The 26,691-nt window shown below is 45.2% G+C and overlaps 1 long non-coding RNA gene across 1 annotated transcript; it reads right to left on the bottom strand.

Moving 5' to 3' along the window:
* Positions 1 to 408: 408 nt before the first annotated feature.
* On the bottom strand, positions 409 to 23,792 carry LOC134969952 (uncharacterized). Its single transcript, XR_010189584.1, has 3 exons — positions 23,472 to 23,792; positions 2,898 to 3,038; positions 409 to 727 (listed from the first exon to the last, which is right to left on the bottom strand). It is a non-coding gene; the product is annotated as an uncharacterized LOC134969952 (long non-coding RNA).
* Between the last annotated feature and the right edge of the window lie 2,899 nt (positions 23,793 to 26,691).

The following is a 26,691-nucleotide window of genomic DNA, read 5'->3' on the forward strand; positions in this document are numbered from 1 at the left end:
ACCATACAGTATTTGAGCAAGATACTCTAAGTGGGCATCTCAGTCCTTGTACATTCAGACACACAGCTGCACACCAGAGCTTGTAGGAGTATTAACATAAAGTCGCAGATGCAGCTGTGGCAATAGACGCACATATGGATGACGCAGGACATAACATATGGACGTAACAATGCTACATATTCCTGCGGCACCACATTAATATGCAGAAGAAAAATGTATTCCATGCACGCAGAATCTCCTGCAGACCAGCTGCATCTTCTCCATCTTGCAGCCGCTCATTTTTATTTGACAATGCTTTCTGCAATCAGAAAAGGCCACTTAGTGACTTCGCTGTACCTACTGGCATGACTGGTTGAATTTATACTTTATCGCTGATCGTTACACTACCCTTGCATAAAATCACTGCACTGTATTTTTACGTTCGTTTTAATCTGTTATTCACAAGGATAATAAGGGTTCCAATTACAGTCAGCAGATGTTACCTAGGATTGCACCTTAACAACTTTTTCAGTGCAAATCGGTAGCCATCCAATCCGATACGCCAACACACTGTACTGAGTATACAGTTCATTCAAACATTTCAAAGATATCGTCCTCTGAGAATTGACCAATACCAATGCCAACAGGTACGTTTCTTCAGAACTGCAAGGAGTACAGGGTTCTGGTAATTGTTGGAAAGTAGGGATTTCATTTCCACAGTGGCCAGTAAAAGTCTTTAATCTGTAAACTGGAAAAAAAAAATTATAACCCAAGGACCATACATTTGAATTTGATTTATAAGCCAATGTCACGTTTAGACCCATTCAATATTGATAAACACTAGTGATCAAGATTAGTTTGCTCTTTATCTTTTGGAGGTACTGATTGTCATACTAAGGTCAGCAGCAATTTCGCAAAGGAAGCACCAAAGCAAACAGCATGGCAGTACAGCATGCCATGAGCGCGTATGTCAGCAACTGACTACCTCCCTTGTAGGAGCTATAACTGCTGAGCTAGGAACCCAGCAAGCGATCACCACTGCCTGCAGCAATGTGGACTGATAAGGATTCCCTTGAGGAGGGTCTTCAAAATCAGTCAGCTTGTTGACATTGTTAGTGACTAGCATGAAGATTCAAAATGGTTATCCATGGACATTCTTCAGGACTATATGCAATCCACTGGAACATTTACTGCAAGTATGGGCAATGACAATTAGTTTCTGGATCTTTGAGACTTCTTGGCTTTGAGTTCTGTGCTAGAACGTGTTGTATAATTAATTCTTTGAGCCTCCTATACTGCCACGTAACACACTGTAAAGGTTGAGTATGCCTTAGTATGGAAAGTGGTAAACACAATTCTCGTTTGAAGTAGAAGTCTTGTCTATCTGCCTGGGTGCATTGTAACTAACATAAGGATGTCATATGTACAGTATACCATGCACAGTCCATGTGCTATATACAGTGTTTATTGTTCAATGATATGTAATTACTGTATGGTGCAGACTTTGAAGGGTGTTCTCAATCTATTATTTGAGGCATTTAAGGAAATGAGGAAAGCTATTATTTGAGCATTTGGGTGGCAAATTCTGAGATATAAATGCTCCCGGCCAAATAAACTACCACTTTTCTATAGAGACTGACTACAGAAATGTTTTACTACAACAAATGAGTGGTAGGTTTGAAAGTCAAATATTAATGGCTGCTTTTAGAAAAGAGGCTTGAAGGACGTAGTATTCTCAATGATAAGGGAGGCTGCAATCACAATGTAGCTGTGGAGCTGTTCAGGAGTTGAATCGAATTCATTTGGGACCCAATGGTTAAATGGCGGCAGATAACCAGAGGGTATATTTGGGGATCATTCTAGACATCTTACCATAGAAATTATGCACCTAAAAATGGGATGAGATAGCTATTCCCTGGAACAGTTTTGCTCATATATAACACTACCCCGAGCAGATTGCTTGAAGACCTCTACAATGTGTATGCCTTGAGCAACAAATGGATGCAAAACATCTATAAGGCATACATAACAATAGACACTTTAATGTATCTAGCACACAAAATAAATAAGAAATGTTGGCTTTACAATCATTTGCAGAGACTGGGTCACATTGGTGTTCGAATTTTCTGAAGTATGGGATCCCTAATCCGAGGAAATTTGCAGAGGTTTTTTACTATAACAGCATTACTGTATGTTTAAGAATTCTCATGTTGAGACATGTAAATTCAGAGCTTATTGCCAAGACAGCTATAATCACCAAAGAGTGTGTGCAAATACAAAAAAGGCAGACACCACCCTTTTCTATTTGACTGTTATTATTATGATATGAATGTACATCTGTTATATATCTATTAATCTACTTTTCTAGAAATGTTTTCTTTAAGCTAGTTCTATTCTGCAGGCAGGGAACCACTGCTTTGTCTCTGTCTCATGTTGTCTTTATTTTCTCCTAATGCTCTAATATCAATCTTATTTATGTTTAATAATCCTCTTTTAATAGATTGAGAACATGGTATACTGGCAGGGGGAAGAGTCTGACATAATTGTGGGTGTGATATTACACCATTGGGGGCGTGGTAAGGTTTGTAGCCATCAGGAAAGAGACAGGCAGACCCAACCTTGTAAGTTTGCTCATAGACTATACAGAGAGATATGATAAAATGCTTACATGAATACGATTTCCCCTGTACTAGCCAAATCAAGCAAATAATATGTTTTAGGTTAAAGAACCTTTAACACTGGTAACTATTTCACACACAATTAAGCTGTACTATATGTATTTTTAATATAAAATAAATCTTAATACTCTCCATGCCATATTTTTGTGCACTATGGCACTAAAAAAAAAAAAAGTTTTCAATACCTACATTTCTTTCACAATATTTATAAGAAGTAGAAATAAAATAGTAGTATATTACCTGTGTGCGCATTCCCCGTGTTCTGTTGGATAATGGCACTGTTCATATAAAAATCCACTAACAGGCCTAAAGGAAGTGGAACATTCAATGCAAAAAGAGAGTATAATACGTCTTTTAAAGATGGTTCTTGAAAAGAGAAGTCTAAGGGGGTAAAAAAAAAAAAGACGACAATTAAAGTGAATCAGTATCATCATTGCGCGCTTATTTACATAAACAAAACACACCCCTAGCGAGTTAATGAATATCATTATGGTAGAACTTTGCCCAAATCATAATATTCATGGACTCATTATCGGTTTGCTGCCGTTTGTTTTAACCGCCAGGAAAAAGACTATTTTCCTTCTGTGTACAAGAGGTTGAATCTGTTTGACAAAAGAGGGTAATTTTTCAAACAGGATGCCAGAATTGCCGATAAAAAAAAACAACCCAAAAAGACTTGGGAAACTGTCCCTTTGTGTCTTTTAAATACATTATTTTCCATTGAAATTCATCAATAAATAAAAACTCTTCCCGCTTCACTGATCTAATATTCTTAGGTTGATTTACACGTGAAAATTAATTCAATATTACAATTAGTAACATGTATCTGAATTCAATTATTTCATGAGTGCAGCTGTGAAAATCTCTCTTTTCTCCTTTGCTGTGTAATATATTACAAATTAAGGTCACCTTCTTAATATGGGCTATTGAATTCTATTTTGGGTTGTATTTTTGACCAATTCCAAATTTTGGTCACCTTCTTAATATGGTGTATTTTTATTATAATTTGGTTTGTGTTTTCGACCAATCACAAGTCCCCTATTTTCAGCATTCCGATAGTATAAATACCCCTCCCTTTCAATGAACAATAGGATCACAATCTTAATCCCCATCACATGGTGGCACACACTCTACCATACTGGCTGTCAAATATTTCTAGAACATCTATTTGTACCTTTTGCTGAATTAACTGAAATTGGTTAATTTGGGTTCCTGTTGAAAGCCTTTTAAAATACTACAATAATTAGTTAAATCTGATGCTTAGACAATAAAATGTGCTCTAACTCATGAATTCTTACCTGATTCTAATCCTTTTTCTCCTACATCTTACAGTAGGTGACAGGAAGGAACATCTAATGGTGTGTGTTATAATCCCTTTTCCTGTAAATTATTTCTAGAAAGCCTAGAATCTGCTAGATCTACATACACAGCTATATGGAACAAATCAAATAAATTCAAATGGATTTATAGACAGTGGGGAAATCAACGGCAAACACACAAGTTTTATGGGTTTTTTTTTTTAGATTTTCTGAACATCAGAAATATGTCCTTCATAGATTTTTCCTTCATCTAACATGTTGCCAGGGATGAATTGGTCTACATGTAAGGGATACGAGTTTGGAAGGAAAGTCATTGGTTAGATGAAGGAACAAGCCTATTAAGAATATTTTAGCTCTCTGGACCACAATATATAAAATTTCACAGACTTGGAGAATGGCAATACTGTATAATGAATTTAAATATTACACAGACTATGACTAGAAAGTGTGTTCAGAGAGACTACAATTTTCTTTCCAAGTAGAATCACATAGGGATTTGCATTTTTGATTAAAAAATCTGAAAAAAAGCGTAATTTATCTACTTTACTTACAAAGTGACATATATTCCTATTTGAAGTGAAAATAGAACATTTTGGAAAAGTTTGACTGTGAAGTTTGTCTGGGTGAGGTGCCCCATGTGAAAGTCAGTCAATCTTTTTGTGTCTTTTTGTCCCTGAAATGGTGCCATGTTTGGGAACAACAATGAATGTGTCACTGAAAGCGAATGGTGGAAAGTAACAGGAATCCCAAGAGAAGGTGCTGTCATGCCTGAGAAGAAGAAAAAAGAACAAAAACTGATGGCCAATACCCCAATTTGGGCAGAATCCATGAGGATTGTCAAAGTGCTTAAATTCAGGAGACTTCAATCTATAATATAAACATATGCATGATGAAGATGTAGGTGAAATGCGTGGGTAGCATCGCTGTTTCTCACACACTCAAATCGCAGGAGGCACTTACAAGCTCTCTTACTTTCTCTGGATCAAACACCCAGTACAATGAGAAAATACAGACAGACAATGAAAATGAAGGCGATCCGTCTAGTAATCTGATAAATTCCTACAAATAAACTGTGCACAGGTATATTATAATTGTATGAGGGGTTTTTTATCCTTTGTTTACTGCAGTACGAGGGAGTGAAGAAAGAAAGAAAGAAAGAAAGAAAGAAAGAAAGAAAGAAAGAAAGAAAGAATTTTCTGCGGGCCCCTCTGCACTTTGCTATCTGTCTACTCAAATCTCTTTTGTTTCCAGAGGCCCATCTCTCCTCCTTGTTTCTTTTTCTTTTCCAAGGGTCTTTCCCCCTTCATTTGCCCCCTTCTGCCTTCATTTATTTCACTTTTCCTTCTTTCTTTGTCTGAAGAGGTTTCAAGACTAGAGGTGAGTTATATTGTGCGTGGGAGGGAATTCCACAGAGTGGGTGCAGCCCAAAAAAAGTCCTGTAATCGAGAAGGGGTGCAAGTAATACGTGTGGATGAGAGATGCATATCTTGTTGAGTGGAGAGGTCGGATAGGAAGATAGAGTAGAGATGTATGTTGGTGCAGTTTGGTTAATAGCCTTATGTATAAATAAAAGTATTCTATACTGAATATGGGAGAATACTGGTAACCAATGGAGGGACTGACAGAGTGGATCAGCGGAAGGTCAGCCTCGCAGCTGCATTCAAAATGAAATGTGGTGAGAGTATTTTGGGGAAAACCAGGTAGCAGACAATTGCAGTAATCAATGCGGGAGATAATGAAAGCATGGATTCGTTTTTGCAGTGTCTTTTGTAAGATATGGACATGTTTTAGATATGTATTTTAGTTTTTAGATGTATGTAACATGATTTTAAGACAGATTATTTTTGGGAACAAAGGACAATTCAGAGTCTTAGTTGACACCTAGGCAGCGAGTCTGTAGGGAAGGGTTGATTGTTGAGTTATCAACAGTGATAAGATAATCAGGTTGGTTACTACTATTAGCTAGTGGAAATATAATTCATTCTGTTTTGGAAAGATGAGTTTCAGATGGCAAAATTATATCCAAAGTGAAATGGCAGAAAGGCATTCAGTGACGTGGACCAATAAAGAATGGTGACAAATCTGGGGAGGATAGGTAGATTTGAGTATTATCCATATACAGATGATTCTGAAATCCGAAAGAGCTGATTAGTTTGCCAAGAGATGTGGTACAGATTGAGAAAAGCAGAGAACCTAAGACTAAGCCTTGTTGTACTCCAGCTGATAGAGGTAGCGAAGAGGAGGTCATATCAGAGAAGCAGACACTGAAAGAGCGATTAGATAGGTAGAATGAGAACCATGAAATTGACATTTCATGATGAATGTCAACATGGTCAATGTCAACATTGTGAGCTTGTCGGCATAATGACCAAGTTGACATTCTCATGTCGGCATAATAAATGTCGATAAGAGTGTTCTGACACCCCTACCACTCTGCATAGCCTGCAGTTGCATCAACACAACTTCAGTGAACATTAGAAAACGGTTTTGGATACCCACCACATCAGTATAAATAACAAAGGGGTAGCTGTATTAACCTGGAGAAGGCATAAGGAAGTGATAAACCAGTGATACGTGCAAGGTGATAAACGCACCAGCCAATCTGCTCCAATATGTAAATTAACAGTTAGGAACTGAATGGCTGGTGCGTGTATCACCTTGCACGTATCACTGGTTTATCACTTCCTTAAGCCTTCTCCAGGTTAATAGTACATCTGCCCCAAATACCAAACACTAGTATTATCGATCAAAATGTTCCAATCAGATCTATTGGTATTCAATTCTTTTTGTACATCTATGACTGCTCTTCTGGATGGCATGTGCAAGGATACAAAGAGGAAAGGTAAAATGGGTTATTCTTTGTTGGAGCACATCTAATATAGAATAGCCTTTTTTCTCTTTCCACTGTTTAGCCTCACTGATTGCTGCACATGTAAGCACTATTACAACCTATCTCCGGCTCCATAGTCTTAAATACAGATACGACTGACATGTATACCATTGCCCATCGTTGTGTGAGCTCCGTACTGGAGCTTGCACTTTGTTGAAACACACATAGATCCTAATTCAGACCTGATCGCAGCAGCAAATTTATTAGCTAATGGACATAACCATGGGGGTCATTCCGAGTTGATCGCTCGCTAGCTATTTTTTGCAGCATTGCGCAGATAGTCGCTGCCTATGGGGGAGTGTATTTTCATTTTGCAAGTGTGCGAATGCTTGTGCAACCGAGCAGTACAAAAACAGTTTGTGCAGTTTCTGAGTAGGTCTGAACTTACTCAGCCGCTGCGATCACTTTAGCCTGTCCGGTCACGGAACTGACGTCAGACACCCACCTTGCAAACGCTTGGACACGCCTGCGTTTTTCCAACCACTCCCTGAAAACAGTCAGTTGACACCCACAAATGCTTTCTTCCTGTCAATCTTCTTGCGATCAGCCGTGTGAATGGATTCTATATTAAATCCATCGCCCAGCAATGATCCGCTTTGTACCTGTACGACGCGCCTGTGCATTGCGGTGCATATGCATGCGCAGTTTTGCCGAGTTTTGACCTGACCGGAGCGCTGCAAAAAATAGGTCGGAATGAGCCCCCATGTGCATTGCAGGGGGGGCAGATATAACATGTGCAGAGGGAGTTAGATTTGGGTTGGGTGTGCTCAAACTGAAATCTAAATTGCAGTGTAAAAAGAAAGCAGCCAGTATTTACCCTGCACAGAAACAAAATAACCCACCCAAATCTAACTCTCTCTTCAAATGTTATATCTGCCCCCCCCCCCCCCCCCCCCTGCAGTGCACACGGTTTTGCCCAACTGCTAACACATTTGCTGCTGCGATCAACTCTGAATTACCTCCACGGTTTTGCCCATTAGCTAACAAATTTGCTGCTGCGATCAGGTCTGAATTAGGCCCCTAATATGTTCCATCAACAGACATTGGCCCCTCAGACTCTACAACAGACAATATACATTTTGTCACCAATGTGACGAGGCATTCATTATGACCACTGTGATACCAGACTGCCCGTATTTATTCTGCAATAAAGTGAACTGGCCCCTTTCATCTCTAGACCCATTATTAACCATGTCCTGCTCTTTAATGATCTTCCTCTAAGCTCTTCATTCATTACCTGCCCTCAATGACAGCCAGGGCTGCCATCAGACATTGTGGGGCTCGGGACTGACAAAATAGGCAGTGCCATGATACTCCACCCCCCTGTGGTTCGCAGTGGACCTGCAGCCACAATTTACAGAGGTCCGATGCGCAGTGAAGGCTTGTTTTTAAGAAGTCCTCCCTCAACATCGGCCTGCTGTTGTTGCACAGCATGGTACAGCTCCATTTATCGGCGCTAGAAGCCAGAGATAGTCCTCCCTCTCTGTTGGGGCCCAGGACTCCAGTCCCAGCAGTCCGTCCCCCCCCCTCCTCCCTGATGGAGGCCCTGATGACAGTATCCAGAATTCTCTTGCCTTACTTGCAGGTAGTGATGAGCGGGTTCGGTTCCTCGGAAACCGAACCCCCCCGAACTTCACCCATTTTACACGGGTCCGAGGCATACTCGGATTCTCCCGTATGGCTCGGTTAATCCGAGCGCACCCGAACGTCATCATCCCGCTGTCGGATTCTCACGAGATTCGGATTCTATATAAGCAGCCGCGCGTCGCCGCCATTTTCACTCGTGCATTGGAAATGTTAGGGAGAGGACGTGGCTGGTGTCCTCTCCGTTATTAATAATATTTGTGCTGCTTATTGCTTAATTGTGGGGACTGGGGAGCAGCTGTATTATATAGGAGGAGTACAGTGCAGAGTTTTGACCAGTGACCACCAGTATACGTTGTCTGCCTGAAAAACGCTCCATATCTGTGCTCAGTGTGCTGCATATATCTGTGCTCACACTGCTTAATTGTGGGGACTGGGGAGCAGCTGTATTATATAGGAGGAGTACAGTGCAGAGTTTTGCTGACCAGTGACCACCAGTATACGTTGTCTGCCTGAAAAACACTCCATATCTGTGCTCAGTGTGCTGCATATATCTGTGCTCACACTGCTTTATTGTGGGGACTGGGGACCACCAGTATATTATATAGGAGGAGTACAGTGCAGAGTTTTGCTGACAGTGACCACCAGTATACGTTGTCTGCCTGAAAAACACTCCATATCTGTGCTCAGTGTGCTGCATATATCTGTGCTCACACTGCTTTATTGTGGGGAATGGGGATCACCAGTATATTATATAGGAGGAGTACAGTGCAGAGTTTTGCTGACAGTGACCACCAGTATACGTTGTCTGCCTGAAAAACACTCCATATCTGTGCTCAGTGTGCTGCATATATCTGTGCTCACACTGCTTTATTGTGGGGACTGGGGACCACCAGTATATTATATAGGAAGAGTACAGTGCAGAGTTTTGCTGACAGTGACCACCAGTATACGTTGTCTGCCTGAAAAACACTCCATATCTGTGCTCAGTGTGCTGCATATATCTGTGCTCACACTGCTTTATTGTGGGGACTGGGGACCACCAGTATATTATATAGGAGGAGTACAGTGCAGAGTTTTGCTGACAGTGACCACCAGTATACGTTGTCTGCCTGAAAAACACTCCATATCTGTGCTCAGTGTGCTGCATATATCTGTGCTCACACTGCTTTATTGTGGGGACTGGGGACCACCAGTATATTATATAGGAGGAGTACAGTGCAGAGTTTTGCTGACAGTGACCACCAGTATACGTTGTCTGCCTGAAAAACACTCCATATCTGTGCTCAGTGTGCTGCATATATCTGTGCTCACACTGCTTTATTGTGGGGACTGGGGACCACCAGTATATTATATCAGAGCTGTCTTAACAGCAGTGTAGGCCCCTGGGCACAGCAATGCACTGGGGCCCTTACCCACCCATCAGCGGTAGGGGTGGGGGGTGCTATCAGCGGCAGCTTTGATGTCCCGCGGGCAGTAGGGGGGTTCTATCTTTCACTCAGCATGTAGGACCTGGAGAAATAATTTATGCTAATTACTCCTTTACTGCACAAATGGGGCAGGAGGGAGAACACTAAACTGTAGAAGGGGACATTGTGCTGAATGAAGGGACTAAGGTACATAACTTCCAGGGTGGTAGGGGGTATTTAAAACATAGGGGAGGGGTGGACAGTGTAGTGGGCTTAATATTCATCATTTTCCGGGGGTCAGGGCAGCTTGCTTTACTGCAGATATTTCCAGTTCCTGGAAATAGACTTCTCAGCTTTAATGGGATAAAAAAAAACTAGAGAGTCCCACCTTTCACGAGGTACTGGGGACTTGGGGAAAAGACTTTAGGAGCCAGAGCAATCCACCAACAAAAATATAAAACTGCATATTAAGCGTGTGGAGCTGAAGCAGGGACCAGTTGCTTGAAGGCTTATATCTCTGATTCTGGCAATAGTAGAGACCAGTGTCCACTGAAAGGGGAGAGTTCCAGCTTTTGGAATATACCCTCAGAAAAACTCTAAGTCAGACAGAACCCAAGATATCTGGCTGGGAAGAACAATTAACAGGCTTGGATGGGGACCATTGCTTTGAAGTCGGATATCTCCGGTTCCCCAGGGCCGATTTTCAAAAATCTGGTACCTCTGGAAAGAGGGGACCCTCAGCTATCACCTTTTATTCCTGGGGCCCTTGGGCAAGAGCCCATTGAGCCCATACGAAAAGACGGCCCTGTATTATATAGGAGGAGTACAGTGCAGAGTTTTGCTGACCAGTGACCACCAGTATATATAGCAGTACGGTACGGAAGGCCACTGCTCTACCTACCTCTGTGTCGTCAAGTATACTATCCATCCATGCCTGTGGTGCATTTCAGTTGTGCGCAGTATATATAGTAGTAGGCCATTGCTATTGATACTGGCATATAATTCCACACATTAAAAAATGGAGAACAAAAATGTGGAGGGTAAAATAGGGAAAGATCAAGATCCACTTCCACCTCGTGCTGAAGTTGCTGCCACTAGTCATGGCCGAGACGATGAAATGCCATCAACGTCGTCTGCCAAGGCCGATGCCCAATGTCATAGTAGAGAGCATGTAAAATCCAAAAAACAAAAGTTCAGTAAAATGACCCAAAAATCAAAATTAAAAGCATCTGAGGAGAAGCGTAAACTTGCCAATATGCCATTTACGACACGGAGTGGCAAGGAACGGCTGAGGCCCTGGCCTATGTTCATGGCTAGTGGTTCAGTTTCACATGAGGATGGAAGCACTCATCCTCTCGCTAGAAAACTGCAGTGCCACTCCTAGATGGGCCAGGTGTTTGTGTCGGCCACTTGTGTCGCTTAGCTTAGTCACACAGCGACCTTGGTGCGCCTCTTTTTTTCTTTGCATCATGTGCTGTTTGGGGACTATTTTTTTGAAGTGCCATCCTGTCTGACACTGCAGTGCCTCACCTAGATGGGCCAGGTGTTTGTGTCGGCCACTTGTGTCACTTAGCTTAGTCACACAGCGACCTTGGTGCGCCTCTTTTTTTCTTTGCATCATGTGCTGTTTGGGGACTATTTTTTTGAAGTGCCATCCTGCCTGATACTGCAGTGCCACTCCTAGATGGGCCAGGTGTTTGTGTCGGCCACTTGGGTCGCTTAGCTCAGTCACACAGCTACCTCATTGCGCCTCTTTTTTTCTTTGCATCATGTGCTGTTTGGGGACTATTTTTTTGTAGTGCCATCCTGTCTGACACTGCAGTGCCACTCCTAGATGGGCCAGGTGTTTGTGTCGGCCACTTGGGTCTTTGTGTCGGCCACTTGGGTCGCTTAGCTTAGTCACACAGCTACCTCATTGCGACTCTTTTTTTCTTTGCATCATGTGCTGTTTGGGGACTATTTTTTTGAAGTGCCATCCTGTCTGACACTGCAATGCCACTCCTAGATGGGCCAGGTGTTTGTGTCGGCCACTTGTGTCGCTTAGCTTAGCCATCCAGCGACCTCGGTACAAATTTTAGGACTAAAAATAATATTGTGAGGTGTTCAGAATAGACTGAAAATGAGTGAAAATTATGGTTATTGAGGTTAATAATACTATGGGATAAAAATGACCCCCAAATTCTATGATTTAAGCTGTTTGTGAGGGTTTTTTGTAAAAAACACCCGAATCCAAAACACACCCGAATCCGACAAAAAATTTTCAGGGAGCTTTTGCCAAAACGCGTCCGAATCCAAAACACGGCCGCGGAACCGAATCCAAAACCAAAACACAAAACCCGAAAAATTTCCGGTGCACATCACTACTTGCAGGGAACTTGTTAAACAGCCTCAACATGTATATCACCAATATTGTGCCCCAATTAAAAATGTCTTTGAAATAGTCTACTTGCTCTTCTGCATGCCTTCTTAAGTACTCCCAATCTTATCAGTCTTATGTATTTTGCAGCTGACTACTGCTTACATTTCTCCACCTGATACTGTACCTCCTTCGGTGCATGTCAAAAAGGTTAGAGCGCCTATTGTTTTTAGGGGGTTGAGATGTATAAAATCATAGAGAGATATGGTGAAGAGTCCCATAGCAACCAACCTAACCTAACTGTAATTTTATAGACTGTGTTAGATAAATGATAGCTCAAAGCTGATCAGTTGCTATTGGCAACTTCTTTATCCCTCTCAAAGGTTTCATACAGTATTTAAAAGTGAGTGGGGCCTTAATAACCTACATGTAATTGTCTGGTACTCATGTGGCAGACTACAGTCCTCATCCAGATCACTAACTGTCTAAAAACCCCTTCCAATTTGCTGTTTTTTTCTCCCTCACGCAGTGGCTGGCACTGGGGAGATATGTTTTCCAAATTGTCACCTACAGGCAAAGGTCGCACTTGTGGAGGAAAAGCAATTGCAGCTCTAAATCCTTTGGAACTCTGCAGTCCTGGAGGGCAGTGAGGCAGGTGGAGTAGGTCAGAATCCACCAATCTATAGCCCAGATGATGGGTCCTGGATGGGAACAGTGGTGTACAGTAGGGCTGTAAGTAGGGATTCTGGGCTATAAAGGGTGATGCATGGGTTATGAGGGTGGTTGCAACACAACACCAAAAAGAAAAAAAATATCAATCTCAAAGCAAGCATGTGTGTATTGCTATATAAGAGAAATAGCTAAACAAATTAGCTATTTATTATACCAATACTGTGAACTAATAATTCATATTAATGGAAAATGACACTTCTACTTTTTAGCTACTTTTGTCTGGTTTTGCAGGCATGCTGTAAAGGATGAACAATTATATATTACTATAAAAACATGAATAGAAAGCCTTATCTATCCTGAAGAAATAGACTTTGTCTAACACAGCTGGGTACCAAACTTTCTCAAATCACAGCCCCCTAAAGGTTCAGCATTTTTATCATGGCACCCCTTGGCCCAATGTTTCTTATTGAGATAATCAGCAAAATGTATTAAATTAAAAATGTGTGCATACATTTCATCCTTACGTTCAGTTATGTGTTGATGGACCCGGCTGTGCTTCTGTTTGCCAACATAGGGGGACATTTACTAAGCAGTGATAAGAGTGGAGAAGTGAGCCAGTGGAGAAGTTGCCCCATCAACCAATCAGCAGCTCTGTATAATTTTATAGTATGCAAATTATAGATGTTACTTCAGTGCTGATTGGTTGCCATGGGCACTTCTCCACTGGCTCACTTCTCCGCTCTTATCACTGCTTAGTAAATGTCCCCCATACAGTAGCTTCTTCTTGTCAGCAGTCAGCACCAGAGGCATAAAAACAGGATACAATGGAAGGCAGTCGCCTCCAGGCGCAAGCTCTGTAGGGGCACATTAACCTCCTCCATCGCTCAAGTTTGCGCTTTATGAGCCCCTGAGCAGGAATAAGCAGGGAGCCCAGGGGGCATATGCCGCAGCCCTCGCTCTCCCTGTCTGGGAGCTGCTGGGGTACTGGAAGTGAATGTGGATGGTGAATGTGATCTGCAGGAGGCAGGGCCTCTCCTACAGCAGCCGCCACCTATGGAGAGAGACTTCCTCTTAAGAGCACATTCCCCCCACCCTAATGTCCCCTACTCCTCACAGCTGTACAGGGGGCCCAGGCAGCTGCACCGGGGACCGGGTAATTAGTACTCTATGCCCCTGGAGAGTCTGGATGCTGCTGGGATGCGGTGTTGGTAGTGAATGCAAGCGGAGGCGGTGTGTGTGGGGGTGGGGGTACAACTATCTCACATCCGGGTGCCTATAGTATGAACTTACACCACTGGTCAGCACTGGTTTTGCCTATCATATTGACCAGAAGAGTAGGAGAGAAAGAAAACTGGAGTTGGAAGAAAAAAGAGGTTAAACAGATGGATGGGGTGGGAAGGGTCAAGGGGGCAACATATACACAAAGGGAGGATAGAGGCTCACATAGGGAGATGGTTAATCATAGAGAGACAGATATAGAGTGGCAGTGCACATACAGGTTGTAGACAGGAGTGGGCAGGAGAGTAGCAGGGACTCTGCTGACATTGAGGGCTGCTGGGGCTCTGTATGTAGAAAGACATGCAGAAGAGGAGGATGATGGCATGCCATACACACACTAAGCAGTACAACCTGTGTAATGGTTGCACGATACTTCTCCAAGGCAACAGGTAGAATGCCGTCCATTTAATTTGGGACTGAACCCACCACACCATGGAACCCATGCAGGTGCCATCTGGTACCCGGAGATGCTGCAGAAACCAGTTTTGGATCAACTACAGTAGTCCAACAAATAAAATATCAGTTTTCTGAATGCAGCCAACATTTACCAAAGGCATGACACTGGTCAATTCAGATAAGTATAAAGTGTGAGACTAATACATATTTAAGAAGGTAGAACAGTTGTATGATGATGATGGTGATGATGAGTAATAAGAATAATAAAAATAATAATTATAATTCTAAGTGCTATCATTGCAAATAAAACATTATTGCAAGCCAACACGCTCCCTGTAAGATAGGTGAACTTTTTCCAAAACAATATAAGCCCCTGGTACCAATCGGAATTGCTCTTTTTGGTAAGCTATAAGCTTATAATAAGACTACTCATCTTTTTTTCTATGTGTTTTTATTATATTTATTTAACCCAGGTGCTAGATCAAATCCTAAAATGCTGAAGATTGCCAACATTAATACTAAGCACTATGAACAGAGTCATGCATACACTGCTCAAATGCAGCATGCATAAGAAAATATGCGTGTACACTTGGTTTGTGTGACTTAGTACTTGCACCTACCCTATTCTAGGTGCAAAAGTTATGTATCCAACGCAGCCATACTGGATTACTGTCAGGTGAACACTACAGGCCAATCAGGACCAGGTTAGCAGTCACATGACTCTTCCCTCCAATGATTGTTATGAGCATCCTATTTAAACCTGCTCCATTGATTTGCTCATTGCCAGAACAATTTCTCTCATCTAGAGATCAGGTCCCTGGCTCCAGGAGCTGTCTACATCCTGCAGCTGTTCTAGTTTTCAGCATAGCTCTAAAACTTGCAATTATTTCTGTTAACAAGTTTCTAGCATTCCTTGCAGCACTCTGTGGCTATTCATCCAGTGGGATGCAGTCACTTTACCGGCTGTTGGGATCCCGACACCCGCCTGCAATTCCCACTTGGTTGGTGGGTCCATGCCAGCAACCGAGTGAGAATAGAACCTGTCGATGCAAGTCGAGCGCAGCAAGCCCCAGAGGGGACTTGCTGCCTCGATACCCGCTGCTGTCGGTTTAATGACAGCTGGCATCCTGTCTCCTGGGATATCCTATGTATCCCCATCCAGCTACCATCTCAAAGCATTGCTATAAAGACCTGCGTCTGTTCCAATCTGCCGTCTACTACATTGCTATACTGCATTCTACATTTTTTACCTGCAGTCTGCTTCCATTGTGTACAGTTCTGCTCTAACTCCCGTATCACTCAGTCACCACTTCAGATTATCCTGATACTATACCTGTCCTTACTTTGTATTTCTGCATCATGTATACAATACCAGTTCAGTGATCTGCATGAGCAAAAGCACTATCAGACTTCTAAGATTCAATCTCTCTCCTACAGGTTTAGCTGGCTCTAGGGGTCACAATCCGAATTCCCAAAATCCCAGTTACGTGACACCAGCACATTTCTTCTTGCATCCATGCAAACATCTGCCTGTATTCTGATAACAAACTGAATACCTACTGTACATCTTAAATGAACTAAAATAGGAATCCAGTAAAATGATACAGTCTGACTCAGATGTACAGTAGGTGTTCATGGTTACAATAAGCGCCAAACAGATTATTTTGCTAAAGCTCAAATAAGGTGAATGGGGCCAATTCAATTGTTTTGGGCGTCTAAACTGAAATTTATAGTCGCCCAATCAACTGTCACAATTCAATTGTGTTTGGGTGACCGTGCATCATGTCGCGCCCAAACAGACAGGGTTTAGCCGTCTAAGACGGCTAAACCCGTCTAAACTCCCGACTTTTGGCGTGCAAACTCCTGTTTGGAAGCCCAAAGTGCCCAGTTTGCACACATTTTTTCTCACACCCCAGGATGCTGCAAGAAAAAATGTGTCCCCCAGCAGCTGCTGGGTGCCCAAATGGCAGAACAATTGAAATGCTGCCGATGGGCACCCTCTAGTGGCGGGCAAGAAAAAAAAAATTGAATCAGTCCCAATACTGGCTGCAGAAGCAATGCAATCCATAAAACTGAGTTTTCTTGTAGAACTCGGCGCTGAACAATTATAATGGATATCCTTACATTATATAGTGTTCTTTAGGTAGATGTTAAGGTAGTGCTAGTATTATTACATAGCCAAAAACAATATATTATTAGTGATTACTAAACTCGGGAACCAGATGGTTTATAGCCGCTTGTTCTTATCCAGTTGTCTTGTATGTGAGCGCCTGCAATGTTGGCCGGGGCCTTTTCCTGTCCTTACCAGCCTTGAGCAGACTTCGATCCATACTGCACTCTTCGTCGATGCCAAGAATAAACAAATGTTGGATATTTTAAGTACCTGCCTTATAATAGGTGCAAATGATGTGTATTCTGTATCACTTGCATTTATGTGACCACACTTTCCCAGCCCTCCTTTTGAGACAGCTGCCCTAGCCCACCTCTGAGTAGCCCACAATGGGATTCAGATAAACTTATAAAGGCACGAAGTACAACTGATTATTTCCAGTGACGGATTGGGAACTAAAAGTGGTCCAGGAAAAATTTCTAAAAGTGGCCTCATGTGGGCGACACCAAATCAATGGTAGGCAGAACCAACACCAAAGTAAGCGGGATTAGTGCACAAGACCATAACTAAAAGACTGTGCCGTCACAAAGGGTCCTCCTGAGGACAGCACCGTCGCTGCCTCATGATGCGGTCAATTTGGTCAAAATCCTGACATAGTCAAAATACCGACATTTAAAATACTGACAAGGTCAAAATACCACCATTTAAACTGTTAACAGGTCAAAAAGTCGACTTGAGTTTTTCATGATTTTTTTCATTGAAACCGATTTGTTCATGCTTTACCATCCCAGTGGACCTGAAGGGGGAATGTAATAGTGTGCCAAGCGCAGCGGTACACTTATACGGTGTCCATGTCGGCCTATGTTGACATACACAAATGAAAACTGGTGTCGACTTTTTGACCTGTCGACATTTCAAATGCCTGAATTTTGACCTTGTCTGTATATTAAATGTCGGTATTTTGACCTTGTCTGGATTTCGACCGTCAGTCAATTGTTGATGGGATTTTGACTGTCGGGATTTTTATTGTAGGTATTTCATACTAGACCCCGCTGCCCCACGTCACCTGTATGTGGCTTGTATGACACACCTAAAATATCTCACCTGTACACCAAAGTATAGCCCTTCAAATAGATTCTAAAATGTGCAGTAAGCCCATATTTGAGGTGAAGGTCATAGTGGTTTCTCAGAGATCAATGCTCAAATTGACATAACTTTTAATTAATGTTCGAAATATCCACTATTTTCTTGCATAATTTATTGGGGGTAATTCAGAGTTGATCACAGCAGTAAATTTGTTAGCAGTTGGCCAAAACCATGGGGGTCATTCCGAGTTGTTCGCTCGGTATTTTTCTTCGCATCGCAGCGATTTTCCGCTAACTGCGCATGCGCAATGTTCGCACCGCGACTGCGCCAAGTAAATTTGCTATGAAGATAGGTATTTTACTCACAGCATTACAAGGTTTTTTCTTCGTTCTGGTGATTGTAATGTGATTGACAGGAAGTGGGTGTTTCTGGGCGGAAACTGGCCGTTTTATGGGAGTGTGTGAAAAAACGCTACCGTTTCTGGGAAAAACGCGGGAGTGGCTGGAGAAACGGAGGAGTGTCTGGCCGAACGCTGGGTGTGTTTGTGACGTCAAACCAGGAACGACACTGACTGAACTGATCGCAGATGCCGAGTAAGTTTGAAGCTACTCAGAAACTGCTAAGAAGTGTCTATTCGCAATTTTGCTAATCTTTCGTTCGCAATTTTGATAAGCTAAGATTCACTCCCAGTAGGCGGCGGCTTCGCGTGTGCAAAGCTGCTAAAAGCAGCTTGCGAGCGAACAACTCGGAATGACCACCCATGTGCACTGCAGGGGGGCAGATATAACATGTGCAGAGAGAGTTAGATTTGGGTGGGTTATTTTGTTTCTGTGCAGGGTAATACTGGCTGCTTTATTTTTACACTGCAATTTAGATTTCAGTTTGAACACACCCCACCAGGGGCGTCAGAACGTTTTTAGGTTGGGGGGGGCAAGATATAATCTCATTTTGGCGCCCCTACATTGCTTAATCGCTAAAGGCCAGATCCACATAAAATACATTGAGAAGGCCAGATCCACACTAAATTCCCACACCCAGAAAAGCATACAATTTTTTGGGCTGCCTCATGTACAGATGTAACCACACTCATCATAACGACATGGATGCCGTGGCTAGTGTTCCCGCATCTATGGGTTGCACGCCATAGTCTTCAATGGTGCAATCACCAGCTGTGATTAGTTGCAGCACAGCGTACGCTGCACCTTACTGCGATGCATATGCCCATGCATATGCATCGTGGCAACATCTGTAATTAGAGACCAGAATGTCTGATTGTATGATGTCACTTCAGTTCTCCCATGTCCCTCTAGTTTCCCACCATATGCCCCATGTAGCGGGGAGAGTAGATCAACCACTAGCAGTGACCAGTGCAGTGCTGGCGTCGAGGTGACTGATTGTAGTGGCCGTGGGAGTTACAGGGAGGGTGAGGGCAGGGGTGCTGAGGGGGAGTTACAGGGAGGGCGAGGGCAGGAATGCTGAGGGGGAGTTACAGGGAGGGCGAGGGCAGGAATGCTGAGGGGGAGTTACAGAAATGCTGAGGGCAGGAATGCTGAGGGGGAGTTACAGAGAGGCTGAGGGCAGGGATGCTTAAAGGGAGCTAGAAGGAGTGTGAGGAGCACTGAGGGGGAAGTTACAGGGAGGGTGAGGGAAGGGGCACTGGGGGGGGGGGGGGAGTTACAGGTAGGGTGAGGGCGGGTGCTCTGACAGTGGAGTTAGAGGGAGGGTGAGGGCAGGGATGCTGACAGGGGAGTTAGAGGGAGGAAAAAATTGGTGGTTGCTCCCTGCGCACTACCAAACAGGAATAAAATATAAAGTACTCATGTACCCATAGCATGTGCCCATTCTACTGGAATGGCCATGGGGGGCTATGGAAGTGATATATGAATGGGTGGTTCCTATATAAGTATATAGGGAATAGGAATGATAGTGTACAATCCTAGTACCGGTACACTTGACAAACAAACATATATTGTCAGAGACAAAGACAGAGCACAAACATATAGAAACAACCTATGTGAATGGCAGTGTGAAGCGCTATGCTGCGTCTTACTCCCATCTGCCGTTGTAATAGGTAAAGCTTTACTGAACCGCTTAGGTGATGTCCCTAGATTACCCAATGTGTGGGATTAGCCCATGTATAAACCGCGTCCTTAATTAGGCAAAAGTCCCGTGTGGCAATTGGTATGATGTGTGGGTATACTGTACCCGTATAGCTGCTCCGTATAGAGTGGGGTGGGGATGAATTCCTTACCTCCTCCGTGGTGCGTTCCGAATGCCCGGATGTCCCTTGATGGTGATCGTCCTTCTCTGGGGGAGATGGTGATGTCTGCCGGCAGACTTCCTCACAGCGCGCCGTGAACGTCTAGCGGAACGTCTGACCTGATCGCACGCTGCAACTTTTTGCTGCCCGTGCGATCAAGTAGACACCGCCTATGAGGGAGTGGATTTTTGCATAACAAGGCTGCGATTGCTTGAGCAGCCCTGCTATGCAAGAAAAGTTTTGTGCAGAACTAGACTAGGGTAAGACTTACTTACCCTGTGCGATCACTTAAGCTTTGCAGGACCCGGAATTGACGTCAGACATCCGCCCTCCAAATGCCTTGACACACCTGCGTTCGGCTCTCCACGCCCCGAAAACGGTGCGTTGATGGATCTGCCTTCCTCCTGTCATTCTTCTTGCGGTCACCGCTGAGACAGCTTTCTTTGTTGGAGGCGTCGCTGCGCATTTCCGACCCGATCGCACAGCTGCAAAGAAGCTCAGCGTGCGGTTGGGTCGGAATGACCCCCATTGTCTGTAAGTTCATAGGATATTGCCAATATAAAGAGATCATTAAATGTCCATAAAATGAGTTTCGCAATTCATAAGGTGAATTCCCGTTTCCACAAGTTTCCACAACAGGAAAAAAAAGACCAGCAGTGCAGATAACTAAAAGGTAATTGGACAAATTTAATGTACATAGCACTCACATTTCATATATTATACACAAGCATGTAAAAAACACCCGACTGGCGATGGTTCATCTCATAACCAAACTGGACCTAATGGTAATCGATAGGAAAAAAAGGAACCCGGACACTACAGCAACCCAAACGTGGTATCCAAGCTCAGGGTAGTATAACTCAGTTGGTCAGTGTTAGAAGCCACTCACGCTTAATGCGTTTCAAACCTTGCGGTTCTTCCTCAGAAGCGTCTGGTGGCTAGTGACATTGATCGAGGTTTTATACCTTTTCTAATGAGGAGCAGGTGCCCACACTTAAACATTATAAAGTGATCAGCAATGCAGAATGTCCGATCGCCTCTGGTGTCTGAATGCGTTTTGCGTTCCCGCATGCGTTCCACCTATGTGCGTATAACCGGAAGTCAAGTCTTTCCATTGGTATGATAAGGAACCTGGAAAGACTTAACTTCCAGTTATGCACACATAGGTGCACCGCACGCTGGAACACAAAGCGCATTCAGACACTGGAGCCAATTATCTTGAGTTATCTACACTGCTGGTCTTTCTTTCTCTTTTATGAGAATCACTATATGTTGTGGAAATGTGAATTCACCTTATGAATTGCACAACATAAGGGATTGAAGGATCTCTCTATGGGGGTCATTCCGAGTTGATTGCTCGCTAGCTGTTTATAGCAGCCGTGCAAACGCATAGTCCCCGCCCACGGGGGAGTGTATTTTCGCTTTGCAAGTGTGCGAACGACTGTGCAGCCGAGCTCTGCAAACACATTTTATGCAGTTTCTGAGTAGGTCAAAACTTACTCAGCCGCTGCGATCACTTCAGTCTGTCTGGTCCTGGAATTTACGTCATACACCCGCCCTGCAAACGCTTGGACATGCCTGCATTTTCCCTACCACTCCCAGAAAACGGTCAGTTGCCACCCACAAACACCTTCTTCCTGTCAATCTCCTTGCAATCGGCTGTGCGAATGGAATCTTTGTTAAATCCATCGCTCAGCAACGATCCTCTTTGTACCCATACAAAGCACCTGCGCATGCGGTGTATACGCATGTGCAGTAGTGACCTGAACGCTGCGCTGCGAAAAACTGCAGTGTGCCATCAGGTCGGAATGACTCCCTATATTGGCAATATCCTATGAACTTACAGACAATATGAGGAAATTACAACATATTTACAAGTGATTACATGTTTTTTCTATGCATTTTAATAAGTGAGAACGTGTGGTAAGAGATGATTGCGCAATTTTCTAGTACTCCTTTTTTTCTATTGGTTAATTGTTGTTGGAACCATGGTGAAGGTTCCGTGGAATAGAAAGATGATGCATTAGGTTTCTGTTACATATGCGCGGTGACCCAGTTTCTTTTGTTCATTAGCAATTAGCAATATGACCCCCCTCCCCAGCACGCATTAATATGACACTACCCCCTCCCCAACACAAATTTATATGACACTACCCCCCCTCCATCGCACACATTAATATCACACTACCCCCTTCCCAGAACACATTAATATGACACTACCCCCCCCCTCCCCAGCACACATTAATATCACACTACCCTCCTCCCCAGCACACATTATGACACCCCTTCTCCTCCCCAGCACACATTATTATGACCCCCCTCTCGAGCACACATTATTATAACACCCCCTTTCCCCAGCACACATTATTATGATCCCCCTCCCCAGCACACATCATTATGACCCCCCCTCCCCAGCACACATTGTTATGACCCCCCTCCCCAGCACACATCATTATGACCCCCCCTCCCCAGCACACATCATTATGACCCCCCCTCCCCAGCACACATTATTATGACCCCCCCCCCCTCCCCAGCACGCATTATTATGACCCCCCTCCCCAGCACACATCATTATGACCCCCCCTCCCCAGCACACATTATCATGACCCCCCTCCCCAGCACACATCATTATGACCCCCCCCTCCCCAGCACACATTATTATGACCCCCCCCTCCCCAGCACACATTATTTTGACCCCCCCTCCCCAGAACACATTGTTATGACCCCCCTCCCCAGCACACATCATTATGACCCCCCCTCCCCAGCACACATTATTATGACCCCCCTCCCCAGCACACATCATTATGACCCCCCCCTCCCCAGCACACATTATTATGACCCCCCCTCCCCAGCACACATTATTATGACCCCCCTCCCCAGCACACATCATTATGACCCCCCCCCCTCCCCAGCACACATCATTATGACCCCCCCCTCCCCAGCACACATTATTATGACCCCCCCCCCTCCCCAGCACACATCATTATGACCCCCCCCCCTCCCCAGCACACATCATTATGACCACCCCCCCTCCCCAGCACACATTATTATGACCCCCCTCCCCAGCACACATTGTTATGACCCCCCTCCCCAGCACACATCATTATGACCCCTCCCCAGCACACATTATTATGACCCCCCTCCCCAGCACACATCATTATGACCCCCCCTCCCCAGCACACATTATTATGACCCCCCCCCCCAGCACACATTATTATGACCCCCCTCCCCAGCACACATCATTATGACCCCCCCTCCCCAGCACACATTACTATGACCCCCCCACCTCCCCAGCACACATTATGACCCCCCTCCCCAGCACACATTATTATGACCCCCCCCCCCCCCCTCCCCAGCACACATTATGATGACCCCCCCTCCCCAACACACATTAATGTGATAGTTTCTCTCCTCCCCTCTCTCCCCTTAATTATCTGAGGCAGCACTACAGTACCTGAGCCTCTGCAGAGTCTTTGTCCCTCTGTGTGGCTGGCTGATAGTGCACTAACAGGGCTGCTCCTCATCATGTGGCTGCTGGCTCCTCCAGTCAGGTGTACATCACATGACTTCCTGTCTGTGCATTGCTGTCTCGTACGTGAACCCACCGCTGATAGCAGGGGAGGGGTGAGTGATGCTGAAGACTGCTGTGTCTTCAGTGGGGAGGGGAGGGAGGACTGGAGGGAGGGGCGCCACTGCTGCCTGTTTTGGCTGGTGCAGCGGGGAGGAGACCAGAATGTGAAGAGCTTCTGCTCATGCTGCCGGCGCGCTGCCTGTCAGTGTGACAGCTCAGGCAGCAACACTGCATATCAGCGAGGTAGCAGAGCAGGGACAGCGCCTCCCTGCTTTGCAGACCTTGCGGGGCGGGTAGCGCTGTGCGGAGGATGTTATGTGCGGTCTTTCACCTGACCGCACATCGCTCCTCCTGTAAATGATCGGCGCCTCTCTATGTTTGGGGGGGGGGGGGGCGAGCTGCCCCCTTGCCCCCCCAGTTCCGACGCCTCTGCACCCCACCCAAATCTAACTCTCTCTGCACATGTTACATCTGCTCCCCCTGCAGTGCACATGGTTTTGCTCAACTGCTTATAAATTTTCTGCTGCGATCAACTCTGAATTAGGCCCATTGGGGGTCATTCCGAGTTGATCGTACGTAGCTGTGCTAAATTTAGCACAGCTACGGTCATCTTGCCTGACATGCAGGGGGACACCCAGCACAGGGCTAGTCTGCCCCGCATGTCAGTCCGGCCGCCCCCCCCCCCCCAGCACAAATACAAAAGCATCGCACGGCGGCGATGCTTTTGTATTTGTGGAGCAACTCCCGGCCAGCGCAGCTCCAGCGGCTGGCTGGGAGTTGATCGTCGCTGCCACTGGCCGCAGCGGCTGCGTGAGATGTCACGCAGCCGACGCGGCCCGCCCCCCCAACGGACCGGACATGCCTGCGTTGGCCGGACCGCACCCCCTAAACAGCGGCTTAACGCTACCGTCCAGCCACCTCCCGCCCTGCGCCCGCCTCTGCCTGTCAATCAGGTAGAGGCGATCGCTACTGAATGACGGCCTTTGGCCGTCCGGCATGCGCCGACGCACTGCGGCACCGGCGCATGCGCAATTCCGACCCGATCACTGCACTGCGATAAACTGCAGCGAGCGATCGGGTCGGAATGACCCCCATTGTCTCTGTTTAAGCCATATACAAACCTGCACCAAATACACTGTCCCAAATATACAAGCTATAACACACATTTCAAAACTGTGGGGGTCATTCCGAGTTGTTCGCTCGTTGCTGATTTTCGCTATACTGCGATGAGTCGCTAACTGCGCATGCGCATGGTACGCAGAGCGCATGCGCTTAGTTATTTTACTAAAAACTTAGCTGTTTTGCTGTAGTGTCTGCGGCGCTTTTCAGTCGCACTGGTGTTCGGTAAATGATTGACAGGAAAGGGGCGTTTCTGGGCAGCAACTCAGCGTTTTCCCGGCGTTGGCTAAAAAACGCAGGCGTGTCAGGGAAAAACGCGGGAGTGTCTGGAGAAACGGGGGAGTGGCTGGCCGAACGCAGGGCGTGTTTGTGACGTCAAACCAGGAACGAAACGGGCTGAGCTGATCGCGGTGTAGGAGTAAGTCTCGAGCTACTCAGAAACTGCTAAGAATTTTCTATTCGCAATTCTGCTAATCTTTCGTTCGCAATTCTGCTGAGCTAAGATACACTCCCAGAGGGCGGCGGCCTAGCGTGTGCAATGCGAGCGAACAACTCGGAATGACCCCCTGTATGTATTGGGGGGGGAAATTTTTTTACTAAACTGGTGTAAACAGTAAAATGCACTCTGAGAAACACTGGGGGTCATTCCGAGTTGTTCGCTCGCAAGGCGATTTTAGCAGAGTTACACACGCTAAGCCTCCGCCTACTGGGAGTGAATCTTAGCTTCTTAAAATTGCGAACGATGTATTCGCAATATTGCGATTACAAACTACTTAGCAGTTTCAGAGTAGCTTCAGACTTACTCGGCATCTGCGATCAGTTCAGTGCTTGTCGTTCCTGGTTTGACGTCACAAACACACCCAGCGTTCGCCCAGACACTCCCCCGTTTCTCCAGCCACTCCCGCGTTTTTTCCGGAAACGGTAGCGTTTTTATCCACACGCCCATAAAACGCCGTGTTTCCGCCCAGTAACACCCATTTCCTGTCAATCACATTACGATCGCCGGAGCGAAGAAAAAGCCGTGAGTAAAAAAACTATCTTCATAGCAAAATTACTTGGCGCAGTCGCAGTGCGAACATTGCGCATGCGTACTAAGCAGAAAAACGCTGCGATGCGAAGAAAATTACCGAGCGAACAACTCGGAATGAGGGCCACTGTCACAATACTTCTGTGGGTTGTAACACACACAGGGGGGTAACTAGAAATTTTTCTCCCCCAAGCAAAAACTTTTCTGGTGCCCCCCCCCCCCCCCCCATAATTGGCACTAGTAAAGCGATGAATCTGCGCCCGTCACAAAAAATGGGCGTGGCTTTGCATAGAGGGGTGTGGCATTGCAGGAAAAGACTTCCTTATACCCCAGTTTTGCATCCTGCACGCCCAGCCGTTGGCCACCACAGGAAAAAAACTAATCGTGATTCATGCCCCTTACATTATTTGTCATTTTTCCTCCTTGTAGTAATGGCCAGTATACATTATGCCACATACTGCAATGGCCCTTAGACATTATGCCACACACAATAATGCACATGACACAATATGCACACACTGTAATGCCCCCTGACACATTATGCCACACACCGTAATGCCTGTGACACATTATGCCACACACCATAATGCCCCCGACACATTGACACGCATCGCAATGCCCCTGATACATTATAGCACATACAATGCCTGTGACACATTATGCCACACACAGCAATGTCCGTGATACATTATGCCACACACCGCAATGTCCGTGATACATTATGCCACACACTGCAATGACCCTGAGACGTTATACCGCATACCACCAGGGGTTAAAGTGAGCCGGAACAGGGCAGAACTGCGTTACGTCAGTTCCACTTGGAGACGGAATGCAGTTTCGCCTCCTCCTGCTCACCTAACCTGATGTCCCGGCACTGCAGGGAGATGCCGGGCGCCCGCTGAGATTGTTTTACCAGCGGCGCCCGGCTCTTCCTGCATAGCGTCAGCCAGAGGCAGG

The sequence above is a fragment of the Pseudophryne corroboree genome, chromosome 11, assembly GCF_028390025.1.
Source record: "Pseudophryne corroboree isolate aPseCor3 chromosome 11, aPseCor3.hap2, whole genome shotgun sequence".
Classification (NCBI taxonomy): Eukaryota; Metazoa; Chordata; class Amphibia; order Anura; family Myobatrachidae; genus Pseudophryne; species Pseudophryne corroboree.